We start from the raw sequence: 16,049 nt of genomic DNA on the forward strand, positions 1-16,049 counted from the left end.
ATCTGAAAGTCATTTAATTCAGAGCTCAAGGGTCCACAAAATTGAATAGAAAAAATTATATCTTTTTTTATGAATCTCTAACTGAAATTTAGCATTTTCTTCAATGATATAAAATATTTTTCTTAGATGGATCCCCCATATATTTAATTATACTGTCTAAAACATCCATTATGTACATACTCTCTCTCTCTCTCTGTCTCTCTCTCTCTCTTTTTCTGTTTCTGTCTCTCTGTCTCTGTCTCTGTCTCTGTCTCTGTCTCTCTGTCTCTCTCTCTCTCTCTTTTACACACACACACACACATGAAATATCTTTGATCCTACCCAATAGATCTTCTCTATGACATACCCAATTAATGACCAATTAATGGTCATTCAACCTGTGCTTATACCTCTAATGAGGGAGACCCTAATTCAGAATTTGGTCTATTTCATTTTGGGACAGCTCTCATTGTTAAGATTTTCCTTTTAACAATCCTCATGGCCTCTATAATTACCAACTACTACTTCTATTTTCATTGGTCCTATTCAAGAATGAAGGACAACTTATCAACCAACCTTCTGGGGACAAACAGAAAAAGTCCAATCCTTCTTCCACTAGAAGACAACAATGATCTTTGCTTTGAGTTTTCCCTTCATTGGGCTAAACTGGCATAATTCCTTCAACTGATTGTCATATGATAGGCACTCTAAGCCTTTCACCACCTTGGCTACCCTTCTCTGGATTCTCTCCAGCTTATCCCAACTTACTTAGACATGAACACAATAGCCTAGATACAACCTGACCAGGGCAGAGTGCAGAAAGATTATTGCCTCACAATGAAATTTATAAATATTATTATGCAATCTTGGAAAGTGACAAAAATATATAAAAATTAGGGTACTATTGTCAGTCTGGTAAATCCTATGGAGTCCTTCTCAGAACAATGTTTTTAAATTAATAGAACAACACACATAGGAACATAGAATTACAAAGGAATTCAATAGTATAAATTCAAAATTTCAAAATATTTCAAAAATTAATTTGTTTAAATTTTAACTTTAAATATTTATTTTAATTATTGAATATACTATTAAATAGTAAACATTAAATATTAAAATAATTAAAATATTAAAAATATTAAATATTTAAATAAATACCACTTTCAGAGGGCATACTGGTAACAAGTGGAGGCCGGAAGAGGAAGGTGGGAACAATGTACACACACACACACACACACACACACACACACAAACTCTCTCAAGTTTAATCTTCATTATTAAGACCATATTAAGTCTAGATAATAAAATTTAATTTAAAAAAAAGTGTTTGCCCTCAATGAGTTTGAAGATAAAACATAACTGGGAGCTGAAAAGGATCAGGGGAGAGAAGGTGCGCCAGAAAGGCATGATGGGAACATCTGAAGAATCTAGAGCTGAGTGGAACTTAACTGTCCTGGACACTTCCTCAAAATGAAGGCTTCCTAGACAAGTATCTAGAAGAATACTTGTTAGGGATGAGGAATGGGTAAATCTGGAGTAGTACATTACAAAGATAAGCGTATCTCTCCTGCTGCAGTAAATGTAAAGCTTTGTAAACATATAGAGCAGTATTATATAGATGTAAATTGAGAACAGTTTCTGAATAAATTCTCTGAAGAGATCTAACAAGTGGATTTGCCAGTGTACCTGAGGAAAAGGCTGGTAGTGTTGCCAAGTGACTTATAAAGCATTTCTTTTTTCATGTGAATATTACCTTGGAAAATCATCTTCAGATCCATTGTCCTATAACCAAATGAAGTGAGAACAATTTCCTTACTGTATGAAATATGAAATGATAACTTGGAGGCAAAAACTATCTTGAATGAGTGGGTTTTGACTTTTGGGGGCAAATAGTTTTTCATTTTCAAAAGACTGCAACATAAAGAAAATGATATTCCACCATATGATTTAGAGAAAAAGCTTCAAAATAGACTAGTTAATAAAATGTGAAATGCAGCGACAGAAGGAATTTGATACCCAAACTAATTTATCCACATCCTTTTGTTAAATTGTAATAAAGAATTTATGGTTATCAGATCTTGTTCTGAATGGGCTTACCATTCCCAAAGGAAAAACACCAGTCTCAGTAAATGGTACTATTCAGTCTTTGTCTAGTTCCAAACTACCCTCCTTTCCCCTCCTCCAATCTCCATGCATTCTATGTCTTATGGGACCAACATATTAAACCCACCAGTACTTTAGACATCTTGTATTCAACCACAAAGCACCTGATGATGCCCAGTCGATGGAAAATCAGTTTACTGTTTCTCATAGAGTATTTATAGAACATTATATTAAGTTTACATCAATGGACCAGACAATACTGCTGATTCATCTAGAGCTTTATTCCAATTTAATTCTTTTGACTAGACTTTAGATAGTCTTTACCATTTGCTTCTTTCCATAAGCCTCTGGATTTGTGATCATAATAAGATCTTGAAGGTCATCTAAGTTCCTGGCATAAAATAAATACTGAATAAATCCTTTTTCACTCATTCTTTTATTTGTTTATTCATCTCATCCAACCCCTCCATTTTACAGATGAGTAAATTGAATCACAGATGTGACATACAAAGTCATGTGCCAAAAGCATAACTTTGGCCTTTTCCAGTATATTTTTATATAATTTATACTAAAGAAAATAAAGAAAACATAGAAATATTTATTTTCTGTTCCCTATGGAAGGTCACACTGAGGTCATTTTTGTGATTGAGGATCCTTTTTTTAGCTAGATTGGTCACAAAACCAATTTTCTGGAATTAAAAGAACTAGGGAGAAATGGAGGGTGATGCTGAAGACTAAAAATTTTACTTTTTGAACTGTCTTGAGAAAAGCTGGGGTTAATGTTGGATAAATCAGTTGACAAAGCAGTGCTAAATTAGTCAAGGAGAAATGTCCAGGAAAGACCATTAGAAAATTGTAATAGATGCTATTCAGGTAAATACTAGGAAAGGCTGGGACAGTGTTTGATTGAATGGCAAAAATGCATTTCCTTAAGGAAAGCAGGCAGACATTAACTCAGATGTCAGGATAAAGTGCCAGAAGGCTGTACCTGCGCAGCACTGAGAAAGAAACCAGAAAGAAAAAAAGAATAAATTGAGGATCAATTAAGCAATCATTCAGCTGACATGCGTTAAAAAGAAGAAGAAGAAGAAGAACTCAATGGGGACTTTCAGGGGTGGAGCCAAGATGGCAGAGTAAAGCCAGAAAACTGCTACAGCTCTCCCAATTTCCCTCAAAAACTACATGAAACCAAGTTTCTGGACAGTCTGACAGAATAAAGCTACTCTCCAGCTCAAGACAAGAGTGGAAAAACTTCAACAAAGGTCAGTCTTACTGGGATGAAAAAGGTGTTCAGCCTAGTGCAGGCAGACTCTGGGAAAGCTGGTGAGAAGGTCGTAATTATAGCAAATTAACAATCAACACCCTCAATCCTGGATCAGTAGAGGAGCAGATTGATGGGACAGTCTCCAGTTCCAGCTTTGGGAAACCAAACTGTGTACTGAAAAGAGCAGGAAAAGTTACCTCCTACAAACTCCAGGAGCAAAGCTCAATCAGAAATGCAAAAAAAAAAAAAAAAAAAAAAAAAGGGGGGGGGGGAAGAATACTAAAAGAAAAGGAAAGAAAATGAGCAAGAAACAGAAAAGAACCTTGACCACAGAAAACTACTATGGTGACAGGGAAGACCAAAATACCAATTCAGATGAGGACAAAATGACCACAAAGGAAATCTCAAAGCGTGATATAAATTGATCTCAAGCTCAAAGAGACTTCCTGGAAGTGTTCATAAAAGATTTTAAGAGACAAATAAGAGAGGTAGAAGAAAAAAATAAGAGGTATGCAAAAGAGAGTCAATAGTTTAGAAAAGGAAGGAAGAAAATTGACTGAAGAAAACAAATTTTTTAAAAATACAGTTGCCAAATGTTTGTGGCAGCCCTGTTTGTAGTGGTGAGAAACTGGAAAATGAATGAATGCCCCTCAATTGGAGAATGGTTGGGTAAATTGTGGTATATGAATGTTATGGAATATTATTGTTCTGTAAGAAATGACCAGCAAGATGAATACAGAGAGGCTTGGAGAGACTTACATGAACTGATGCTAAGTGAAATGAGCAGAACCAGGAGATCATTATATACCTCAACAACGATACTGTATGAAGATGTATTCTGATGAAAGTGGATTTCTTTGACAAAGAGACCTGATTCAGTTTCAATTGATCAAGGATGGACAGAAGCAGCTACACCCAAAGAAAGAACATTGGGAAATAAATGTAAACTGTTTGCATTTTTGTTTCTCTTCCCAGGTTATTTTTACCTTCTAAATCCAATTCTCCCTGTGCAACAAGAGAACTGTTTGGTTCTGCACACATATATTGTATCTAGGATATACTGTGACATATTCAGCATATATAGGACTGCTTGCCATCTGGGAGAGGGGGTGGGGGGAGAGAGGGGAAAAATCAGAACAGAAGTGAGTGCAAGGGATAATGTTGTAAAAAAATTATCCAGGCATGGGTTCTGTCAATAAAAAGTTATTATAATAAAAAAATAAATAAATGAAATAAAAAGTAATGAAAAAAAAAATACAGTTGGCCAAATGTAAAAAAAAATCCACAGAAGAAAATAACACCTTCAAAAGTAGAATTAACCAAATAGAAAAAGAGATACAAAAACTAATTAAAGAAAATCACATATTAAAAACCAGAATGGGACAAATGAAAGCTAAAGAACTCATTGGATTAAAAAAAAAAATCCCTGTCCTTAAGGAGCTTACAATTTGGGGGGTGGGGGGGGAGGGAGGACAACACCATATACATATATACATACTGAAACCCTGGGACTGCTACCTAAATGAAAGAGGTAGGTTCTGACATCTTCATTAGAGACCAAGAAATTGGTTGGATAAAAATTAGAAAAATTAGTCTGTAAAATTTAAAAACTGCTCTTTCCCCACAGTCTGTCTTAATTCTTAACTAAGTGCCAATCCCTTTTACTTTCAGCACCTTCCTCTATAGGTGCTAAAGTGCAAAATGTCCTTTCTTCCACATATAGGCTCTTGTGGTCTGTCCTGTTGCTGATCTAGCTTTCCCAGGTTCCCACTTATGGGTGGAGAAACAAAACCATTTCTTGGAGGTCAGGAAAATAGTTTTCATACTGAATTTGCCATTAACTGTAAAAGCTTGGGTAAGTCGTTTGATCTCTTTGGGCTTTAGTTTACTCATCTATATGAAAGTGAGGGGAAGTGCTTATAAAGGTGATCCCATGATGCACATACAGATTCTTAGTTCTATCTCTTTTCTTCCCAGATGCAGGTTGTGTCAGGATTGGTTTAATCTAGCTCTGGAAGGATGAGGGTGGTAGCCTTCTACTCACCCTGATAACATGTTGCCTCCCATGGCACCAAGAGGCAGGGAGCCTTGACTAGGTAAATTCATCCTTGCACTTCTGTTTTGTGTTGCTTTACCTGATTGCAAGTGATTAAACAGTATCTAATTGTAGAAAAAATCTCAAGAACTGGAGAGCCTGGATATCTTGAGTCTATTAAACTGAGCCTCTGACCTGGCTATCTAGAAGGCATGAAACTATAGAAAATTTTTGGACAATACAAAGCTGAAGTGATATTTAAAATATCTGCTCATCAGTCCTGCCAAATGCCTTTTGTTTTTATGGTGTTCTACTGGAAGAGCTGAACCACAGTTATAAGTAATTGAATCTTGTATTAAATCTATTTTGTTTTAATGCATATTTTTGAAAGTCTTTTATTTTAATCATTTCTTTTTTGTAGAGGAAAAAAATGGCTGCATTACACTTGATTCATCTTGTACATTGAAAATCTTTTTTATTTCCCATCTTTGGGGAGATTTTGGACATGATTCAAAGCTAATTCATATACATTTTTTTCCTGAGAATGGTAAGGATGCCCCTGGATTGCGTCTAGTTACTGTTTATGTAGGTCCTGTGAATAAAAGAAAGAGTACAATACCCAGTTCCTTTGACCTAACAGTGAATTATCATCTTTAGGCATGAAAGGGGAGGAAAGAATATGATCTATGAGATCTCTGAGGTTTCTTCCTTCCTTAAAAATTCTAAGGTTTGGCTATGTCATTTCTCCTTAGTCATGCCCATGTGTATCTTTCCTTTTCTTATAAGTCACACATTAGAACTGAAAATTACTATAGAAATTATTTAGCCAACCCCCTCACTTAATAAAAAGCAAAACCAGATTTATTGATGTCCTTTGTTTTCTCTTCACAACCATTTCCTGATATGCTTCCACAACCCCAGTCCTCACTTGTATCAAAGCAAAATAGTTAAATAAAAGCAACGGACACAGTGACCAGTTCTGGTAATGTATGCATCATTCTGGCCCTGGTTCCTCACTTCTTTGCCAAGAGGAAAGAGAAATGTTTCATTTTCTGCTTTCTGGAATAATTATTTGTTTTTCAGTTATTCAGAATTCAACTCCTTTTTCAGTAATCATGTCTTCACTTTACCTCTGAAACTGAGGCTGGGAAAGGTTAACTTGGTGTTCCAATGTTATTTTTATTATATCATGCTGTTTCTCCCATTAAAAGTTACCTGCCCTATATTCTATCTTCTCATCCCTTTTGTACCCTCTGAAGGGCAAGGTGACAAGAACTTAATCTGATAAACTAACCTGTTACTATGTTAATAAGAGACCTTACAAAGGGACATTTTCTCTGAAATCTAGGCCCCTTCCTCCCTTTCCAGCTAATATATTTGCATTTTAACTGTGCCCTTTTAAAGATAGCTTTTTAAAGGATTAAATTCTGAGGGATTATTTTGGGTCAGATAGGAGGGGAATATGGAGGATATTTTCAAAGAAGAGAATAAGAATGCAAATTTGGTTGTCCCATTCTTTAGCAAATAAACTAAGAAAAGACTTTTGTGTTCATTTTATATGCCCTACATAATACTACCTTCTTCTTAGATCCTGTCTGGTGATTTTTGATTGTGGAAGGTTTTGCCAAAGGAATATAATCTCTGGTGAGTCTTTCCAAGCTGAATGATGCACGATATGTATCTTTGGACAATTAATCTGGCTAAATTCAAAGCAGTCTCTAGGTGATGTTTCTATCTGGCCTGAGCTATTCATAAAGTTAGGTAAGAGTTTCAACCTGTCTTGATGCAAGAAGAGACCACAAGGATGAAAGCACTTTCAGAAAGGGTTGGAGTAAATCATTTCCCACAAAAATCTTCTTTCTATGATTTTGAATTCTTTCTGACCTCTAGTGGTGGAAGTGTGGCTCTGCAGGCTACTTTTATTGGGTTAGTTTTATTGCATTCCCAAAGGTTTACAATTTGGAATAGATTGTTTTTTTAAAAGAGAAGTTGTGTGTGTGTATGTGTATTAGAAAGTTGCTCTGGCACAAAAAGCCCAAGAGTTACTTCATGTATCAGAGGCCCTATCCCTGTATAACAGTAAAGCATATGATGATAAACTTCATGAAGGTTATTTGTGTAGGTACAAAATAATTATGTCCCGAAAATGAGTATATAGTGACTTTAACTGTATATCAAACATAGGCCAATCAGCATTTCCAAAAATAAATTTGTTCATAGAAAAGCTTTGGACTTAAAATATATTGACAAAATTCACTAATGTGAGAGAATCTTTTGGAGAGTTGAGAAAATTTTGAAACAAAATTGAGGAGGTGCAAATTCATTTTCCTTCCATTTAGCAGCATAATGTAATGGAAAAAAAAGAAGGGAAAGGGAAAGTACGAATTTATTTAGTGCCTATTATGTGCCATGTATTATGTTAGGTGATTTATAAATGTTATCTCATTTGATCTTCACAACAACCCTGCGAAGGAAGTGCTATCAATATCCCCATTTTATAGTTGAAGAAATTAAGGCAGACATAGATTCAGTGACTCAATCACAAAGGTAGTAAGTGTCTAAGATTGGTTTTGAATTCAGCTCATCCTGACTCCAGGCCCAACCACTGTAGCTATTTCTGTAAGAGCCACTAAACCTGTAGTCCTAGCTTTGAAGGCTATATTATACCTGGAGATCACCTTCCCTCCCTGGAACTAATCTGTAAAATGAGTACAATAACCCTTGCACTACCTACCTTATAGGGCTTTTATGGAAAAAAAAAAAAAAAAAGCTAATTAGATAAATAACATTTTTATATATTTATATTTTTATAGAAATGACTATATATAACAAGTATTTTTCACATATACATAGCTGGTATTTTAGTGTAGCTTTTGTGGCTTTTTAATTTTGAGGTAGACTATCCCTTCTGACTTCCACCTATGAAATGTAGGTGTTACTGGCCAGTCCAGAATTTCTTCTTCCACTAGGCAGGTCTTATTTCTTTATTAAAGCCCCCCTTTCCTCCCCCAAACTCCCTCTCCACCAGATCTGCAGAGTGATTTCCTTTGGAGAGAAGGGAAAAAGGAGTGGATGAGAAATGTTGCTCAATAGTCTAGTATTGTACTACGCTGCAAAATGGTGCTCTAACTTGCTTTTAGCTTGGTTAATGCCCTTTCAGGCTTTTAACCCAGTAGATCCCTCTGTCCTCTCATTCGTGAATTTTTCCCAGGACCTCCATTTTGAGAAAGTACCCGGGCCTTCATCCTATTTACTCTTTTAATCCTTCATGCATATCGTAAGTGCTTAATAAAAGTTTGTTGATTTGACAAAGGAAAGTCTGAGATCCAATTTAATAACTGCCTTTTGGGAAGTTTATAAAGAATATAAATGATCAAAACTATGAGATTTCCTCTGAATTTGGGAAAAAAAGCCTGATACTTGGACCAGTTTTCCAACTTTGGTCTTTTCTGTGTCTGTACCAATACCAAACACAGCTCCTCATTGTTGCTGTCTCGGCAGATCACAAATAAACAAACACACAGTTCCAATGCAGTTAGGATTAATCCTTTATGTCAAATGGGCCCACTTTGACACTGATTAAAACAGCAAGTAAACAACTTTAAAGAAAAAAGATGGGGGGGGGGGGAAGCAGAGCTATACCAACTGCCTGAAGTCTTGGCTATAGGAAATTTCAACGATAATAAGTCTCTGGTCACAGCTGTCCCATCTGCCCCTCAGGAGGAAGGACTCAGCTGGCCTAATGGAACTTGGGGCTCATTCACTATCAATCGGCTCTCAGCTCCAAGTTTGTCTCCCAGAGGTTCCCCAAACCCAATTCCACCCCCAACTCTCTGTCTTTTTCTGTCTGTCTGCCTTTTTGTTCCTAGTTTTCTCTGTCTCTCCTCTCTTTTTGTCTCTCTCCTTCTCTCCTGTTCTCAAACTACCACTGCTTATGCTGAAAGCCAGGGCTTATTTTTAAAATACCCACCATTCTGAAGGGGACCTTGAGTCCCTTCCAGGTCAAGACAAAGACAAAGTCCTTCACACTTTTAAGACTTCTAGCACTTTTCCCCGCTTGCAAAGATCTATCTGAAATCCTATTGCATTTGTATTTTAGAAGGAAAAGCATTGCTAGCCCTGGTCATTTCCTCCAGGAACTCTCCTTCACTATGTGTGGAATATCACTCTTGGAAACACAGTTGGGAAATTCTGGACCTTTGCTAGTCTTTAAATATCTTGACAGGTCCCCTCTTTAAACACCCTCTCCTTAGCCCCCAATTCTTCCAAATTTACTTTTAAATAGAATTTGAGGATTGAATACCCTTGTCCTCCTTTCCCCCCCCCCCCCGAGAAGATTTGTTCCATTCTAGCTCCAAACCTAATTACTTCTCCAGGGAGTGAGGCCTAAAAAGCACGATAGGTACATACTGAGTGAAGGCTGTTCATTCAGTTCACCTATTTCTGCCATTCACGGAGTTGACTAACCTTCCATGGCAGGCAGACATAATGCAAGTTGAATGTGGGTAAGAATTCCTTTGGGGCCACGTCTCTAATCTCTGAACAAAGTAGCTGATTTAAAAACATGAAGCTTTACTGTAAAAGTATCCACTCAGTTACATGCCCCTGCCCCTCAAGCCTTTCTTTCTCTGGCTAGTCATGGAGCATTAACTGAGTGTTCCCCAAGTGAACAGCAGGCCCAGACAACCTGTCTCCAGACTCACTTCCCTAAGTCCTAGAAACCACGAGGAAAAAAAAAAAAAGAAAGAAACTTTTTCAAGAGCTTGACATAGTTTGACATTTTGGCAACATTCTTGAAAATTGATTTTTGACTGGGGGCAGGGGGAGGAAGGACTGGACAGAATTTTAACTTGCACACCTGATTTCCATGATAATAATCTCATCTATTTATCACAAGACAAGAATGGCCAGGGCAATAATAAAGGTATTTTCAACAGTACTATTAACCTGACCTACAGACAGGGTAAAATCATATTAATTCCATTCTAGTTTCTTTTTTTTTTTTTCCTGCTCCTGTTCCTCTTTCCCTAGTTCCTCTTCACCTGACCTTTGATCCTGGGCCAGGCTTATATAGCAATATAATATCAATGTCAATATAGACAGAAGCAATATATTTATGTCCATATAGATTGCATATTCTTATATTGCTAATCTATGTGGTGTCTGGACCTTTTTTGGATTTGATTACTACCTTTACTAAGGGACAAATTACTACACTTTTGATTGATCAATATCTGATTGATGACCTCTGGCTCAATGTACTGATGAGTTTTTTGCCTCTGTTCTCTAGTATTGTTGAGATTGCTGCAGTCTCACTCTTTCAATCCTCTCCCCACCCCATTCCTCACATACTGTGATGAAGTTGACCTTCCTTGTAGAAGGCATTGTTATTATTGTTTGTCATTCATTTTCAATGAGGATTAAGACATCAGGAAAATGATGACATAACTTGCAAGTAAGTTGGATTTAAGTGAGGGAGGGCTGTACAAAGTCACCAGTCTCCCTTTCTCCTCCAGAGCAGTCAGTCTGAGCCTAATTGACAGGAGATGATCTTGGATTCCATAGAAGACCTTAGCCATTTTAAGTTCAGGTCTTTCTCAGGTTTGACTTAGGCAACACCCATTCAGTGATTGCCTTCAAGGCAATGAGAATTCCCCAGAAGGCAGACCTCACCTTTCAGGTTGGGAAGCCCATGACAATACCTCCTGGGGGATTTTGAGGGTAAAGAACCTGTTCAATGGCATTTGGAACAAGAAAAACATCTTAGTGTTGGGCTAGGCCGGCATATTTCTCTTATCTTTGAATTGAGTGCCTCTCAGCCATTAGACAACCTAGGATGAAGCCTTTCCTGAAGTCTGAGATCATGGTTCACCCCAAACTTTATGTCTTTTCTCCTTCAGATTAAATTTAAAGTAGACCGAGACCAAGCCCATTTCTTTTATTTTGAAATAGAAGATTTTCCTTTTCTTTTAAATCTTACTTTATCCAGTAATTTTTTCTGGGATAATTCAAAGGGAAGGAGACTGGATCTGTGATTTCATTGATAGAGGGAATTCCTAATTGAGGTAAGTTCCTCCACCAAGGTAACTTTGCTGCTTCTTTGCAATTCATAGTCTTAGAGGTTGGTGGTGGAAGGATAAGTGATTTGCCTAAAACCACAGCCCAGATATCTCAGAGATGAAACTCAGCCCTCCATCTCCATGCCAATCCTGTCTCTTATAATTAGAGAGTAAAGTTCATTACATTTTATTGTAGCTGTATATTCTTCTTTTAAGGTACCAGTGAATATATTGATTGGTATTTCTCTGCTTTGTAGGCATCCAAGCATGAAGAGAAAGAATTAACCTACTAGCCAGCATTAACATTATCAGGGACCACCATTCATCTTTCTTAGTGGCTGGAAATAGAAGGGAAACTAGTACTACCTGTCTGTGAAACAATCCCTGAAAATTTTTTTCTTTAATTTTTTTTGGGAGGAGATGCAATTGGGGTCTAATGACTTGCCTAAGGTTACATAGCTAAGAAGTGTTAAGTATCTAAAGCCCGATTTGAACTCTTATCCTCCTGAATCTAGGACCAGTACTCTATCTGCTGCATCATCTAGTTACACCATTTAAAAAAAATATTTTATTCTAAATTTAAGAAATAAAACAAGCATTTCCATGACATGGTAGAATAAAAAAAATGTGGCCACATACAAAAATGCAAATCTATTATGTGCAACTTGCTGTACTTTTAATATATAATCAAGTTCTATTATAACTTTCTTCCTCCCCCCTTTTTCTCTAACTTCCCTCTCTACACCCTAGAAATTGCTACTGATAGACACAAATATATATATGTAAAACCACTCTATGTATACTTCTATTTGTTAGTTCTTTCTCTGGATGCAAATAGCATCTTCTTTTATAGGTCCTTTGTGGTTAATTTGGGTATGACTTAGTCACTCAAAGTTGTTCTTAAAACAATATTTCTGTTACTATATACAACATTCTCTTGATTATTTTCATTTAATTCTTCATGCAAGTCTATCCACTTTTTAAAGACCATCAAGTTCATCATTTCTTATAGTGCAATAATATTCCATCATGACCATATTATCTTAGAAATGACAACAAATCATCATTCTATCCTTCAAAGTCTTGCCTAAATTCCTAATCCTCCACAAAGGCTGATTTCTCTCTTCTGAACTCCTATTGAATCTGTACCACACTATAAGCATTTGGTTATTTCTTGTCCTGTATTGTACTTTGTTTCATGAGTGTGAATCTCTTCTATTCAATTAAAACACAAGTTCCTTGAAGGCAGAATTGTTTCTTACTTCTTAAAATCCTGGCCCATTATAAAGTACATTCAAGTTATTCTATAAATACCGATATCTATACCTATACTTATATACACTATGGGGACCCATCTATGTATATTCTTTACCTTTGCTTTCAAGACTCCCTAGTTTTCTATTAAATTATTTCCTTGTTAGGTAACATTTGAAATCTAGGCAACATTCATTCATTTGTTCATTCATTCAAGAAAACATTTCTTAATTTCTTAACATTTCTTACATGCTAGTTGCTATGCTAAGCTCCTTCATATAACTTACATTCTACTAGGGTAGGGGATAAGTGAGTGGGAATAGAACTTTTACACAGACAAACAGGACTATTTGGCAAGAGAGAGAACAAGTAGATAACTAATGAGATTAGGAAAAACTTCCCTTTAGGTGGCAACCTAAAAAAAAAGAGTTTTGGAAGCAGAGGTAAAAAATAGTGGGTTTACATATACACAAACAGACCTCTAGTAGAATACATACAAACACATAATATATGTGAGTACATATGTTTATGTATATATGTATATATTATGTTCTTATATTATATATACACATATACATACATATATATGTACACACACAAACATACACTGATATAGAAAGCTGTGAGGATAAACTATAACTGAAGGGAAAACCTGCTACATATCCCTCAGACAGAGGAAAAATGATTTTTAAAAAATGTGTGGCTGAGGGAGGAGGAGCATTTTAATGAGATCGTGTTAAATGTGGAAAAGTAGGTCAGGAACAGGCAGCAGACAGGGTGCTCTAAGGGGAGGCAATCCATTTCATCAAAGTCTTAGGTGGCAGTTAGGTATTGAAGACCTCAGAGGTTTTTCAGAAGATGATTGTTTTATATATATAGATAGATATAGATACAGATTCCTTGCCTTTTCCCACCTTCTCCTGAAATAGTAAAACTGCTTTTTAAGTGCTAGTGTTTTCTTGCACCCACTTCACAGTCCAATGCCACTTACCCAAGCAATACTGCATCCATATTAATAGGATTTTTTTTTACCCATTTGCTGTTCTATATGTGGTTTCAGGATATATTCCACAGAGAATACCATTTATTCTAGGTTAGAGAATTAATATTCATCATGGCACCTCATCAAGAGAGCATAACGAGGTGCTCTCCTGCTCCTTATTCATAATCGTATTTAACTTTAACTCGAAGTGGTTAGGGACACATTAAAAAAATTTCCATACTCTCTCTCATAGCGTCAGTTGAGTTCCTAAGATCATAATCACAGCCTGAGCCGTTCCTGTCTGCTGATCTTGAACTCTCCAGGGCTGGCCTTCCTTTAATGGTGAATGAAGAGTATTCGGGGCCAGGAGATTGAGGAGAGGGAGGAGAGGAAGGAGACAGAACTCTGACTCTGTGTTTAATTACCTTTGATAAACATGCTGTGAGTTTTCCACAGATCCAGTATATTTAGCCAAGCTCAAGATTTTTTAGAAATTCTTGTTCCTTTTCAAACCATCTTTGTCCTATCCTGGCAAGCTTGAATAAGATAGATCACCTCATTTCCTTTTATATCTCCTTTCATTGAGAGGACAGATGAATAATACTAAATATATTTTATATAAATACTAGCTAATATTACTGATAATTAATTAATTATGTTAAAAGCTAAGCTTTAAGATTTGCAGAGTGGCTTACATAAAGTATTTAATTTGATGTTCACAGCACTGGGGAGTAGGTGCTATCATTACACCTATTTCCCAGATGAAGAAATTGAGGTAGACAAATATTAAGTGATTTGCCTACGATCATACAGTTAATAAAATGTCTGAGCCAGGATTTGAACTGAGGTATGTCCTAGATCCAGGTCCAGTATTTGGCCAAATAGGTGATAACCTAGCTGCCTCATGAATCCCTTCCTTCTTCCAAGAGATGAACAACATTTTCAATTAGAGTTGTTATCAAGCAGATTTGTTTTGGGGGAGATGCCAGATTCCCTTGTCCTCTAGGCCTGAGGACATTATCATTTGTTAGAATCCTTAAAGGAGCTTTAAGATAAAAAAAATTTTTAACCTTTTTTGTATCATGGACCCTTTTGGTAATCTGAAGAAGACTATAGATATCTTCTCACAATCATATTTTTAAATACATAAAATAAAATACGTGAGATTAAAGTGGGCAACCAATTATATTGAAATACAGTTATCAAAATATTTTAAAAAATAAATCCAAGTTATAAATCCTTGTTGATAGATCTCTCTCAATACGAGATTAGAAAAATTCAGTTCCTGATGCTGAGTGAAATGAGCAGGACCAGGAGATCATTATATACTTCAACAACAATACTATATGATTACCAGTTCTGATGGACCTGGCCATCCTCAGCAATGAGATCAACCAAATCATTTCCAATGGAGCAGTAATGAACTGAACCAGCTACGCCCAGAGAAAGAACTCTGGGTGATGACTAAAAACCATTACATTGAATTCCCAATCCCTATATTTATGCCCACCTGCATTTTTGATTTCCTTCACAAGCTAGCTAATTGTACAGTATTTCAGAGTCTGATTCTTTTTGTACAGCAAAATAACGGTTTGGTCATGTATACTTATTGTGTATCTAATTTATATTTTAATATATTTAACATCTACTGGTCATCCTGCCATCTGGGGGAGGGGGTGGGGGGTAAGAGGTGAAAAATTGGAACAAGAGGTTTGGCAATTGTTAATGCTGTAAAGTTACTCATGCATATAACCTGTAAATAAAAGGCTATTAAATAAAAAAATAATAATAATAATAATAATAAAAGAAAAAAAAAAAGAAAAATTCAGTTCCAACCCTCCTCCCAGCAACTAATATATTATTATTGACAATACATGGATGCTCCTTAAATATTGGTTAAAGATGAATGTCACAATACAGGGAGTAGCAGGTTAGGTGAAGAGTAAATAAATGACACATCAGCCTGAAAAATAATAACTAAATTAAAGCAATCAAGTATATAATACTTGAAATACAAGATAATAAATAAATAAATAAAAATCTCTTTAATTATTTGTGACTGTGAACTCATGCTATGATTTTTGCTCAGTCCTGATTTGTGAATGCTGGTGGGAATCATCCCTTGAAGTCTGAAGTACATTGTCACCAAAATATTAACTTTGTTACTGACAAGAGTTTCTTTGGGGAGATACTGAGGAGCTGTCTATTAGTTAATGCCTCAGATGAAAGCTTGCCATGAGGATGATGTCTGTTTTTTTGCTTGAGGGGGCAGGTCTGCATACAGCTGTTCAAAGCTGTTGGGTGGCAGTGGTCTTGGCCAGAAAGACAAGTGGAGAAATTTCCAAGCACAGATGTGCTGGCAATTGCTTGAAT

Source organism: Sarcophilus harrisii, chromosome 3 (assembly GCF_902635505.1).
Source record: "Sarcophilus harrisii chromosome 3, mSarHar1.11, whole genome shotgun sequence".
Taxonomy (NCBI): Eukaryota; Metazoa; Chordata; class Mammalia; order Dasyuromorphia; family Dasyuridae; genus Sarcophilus; species Sarcophilus harrisii.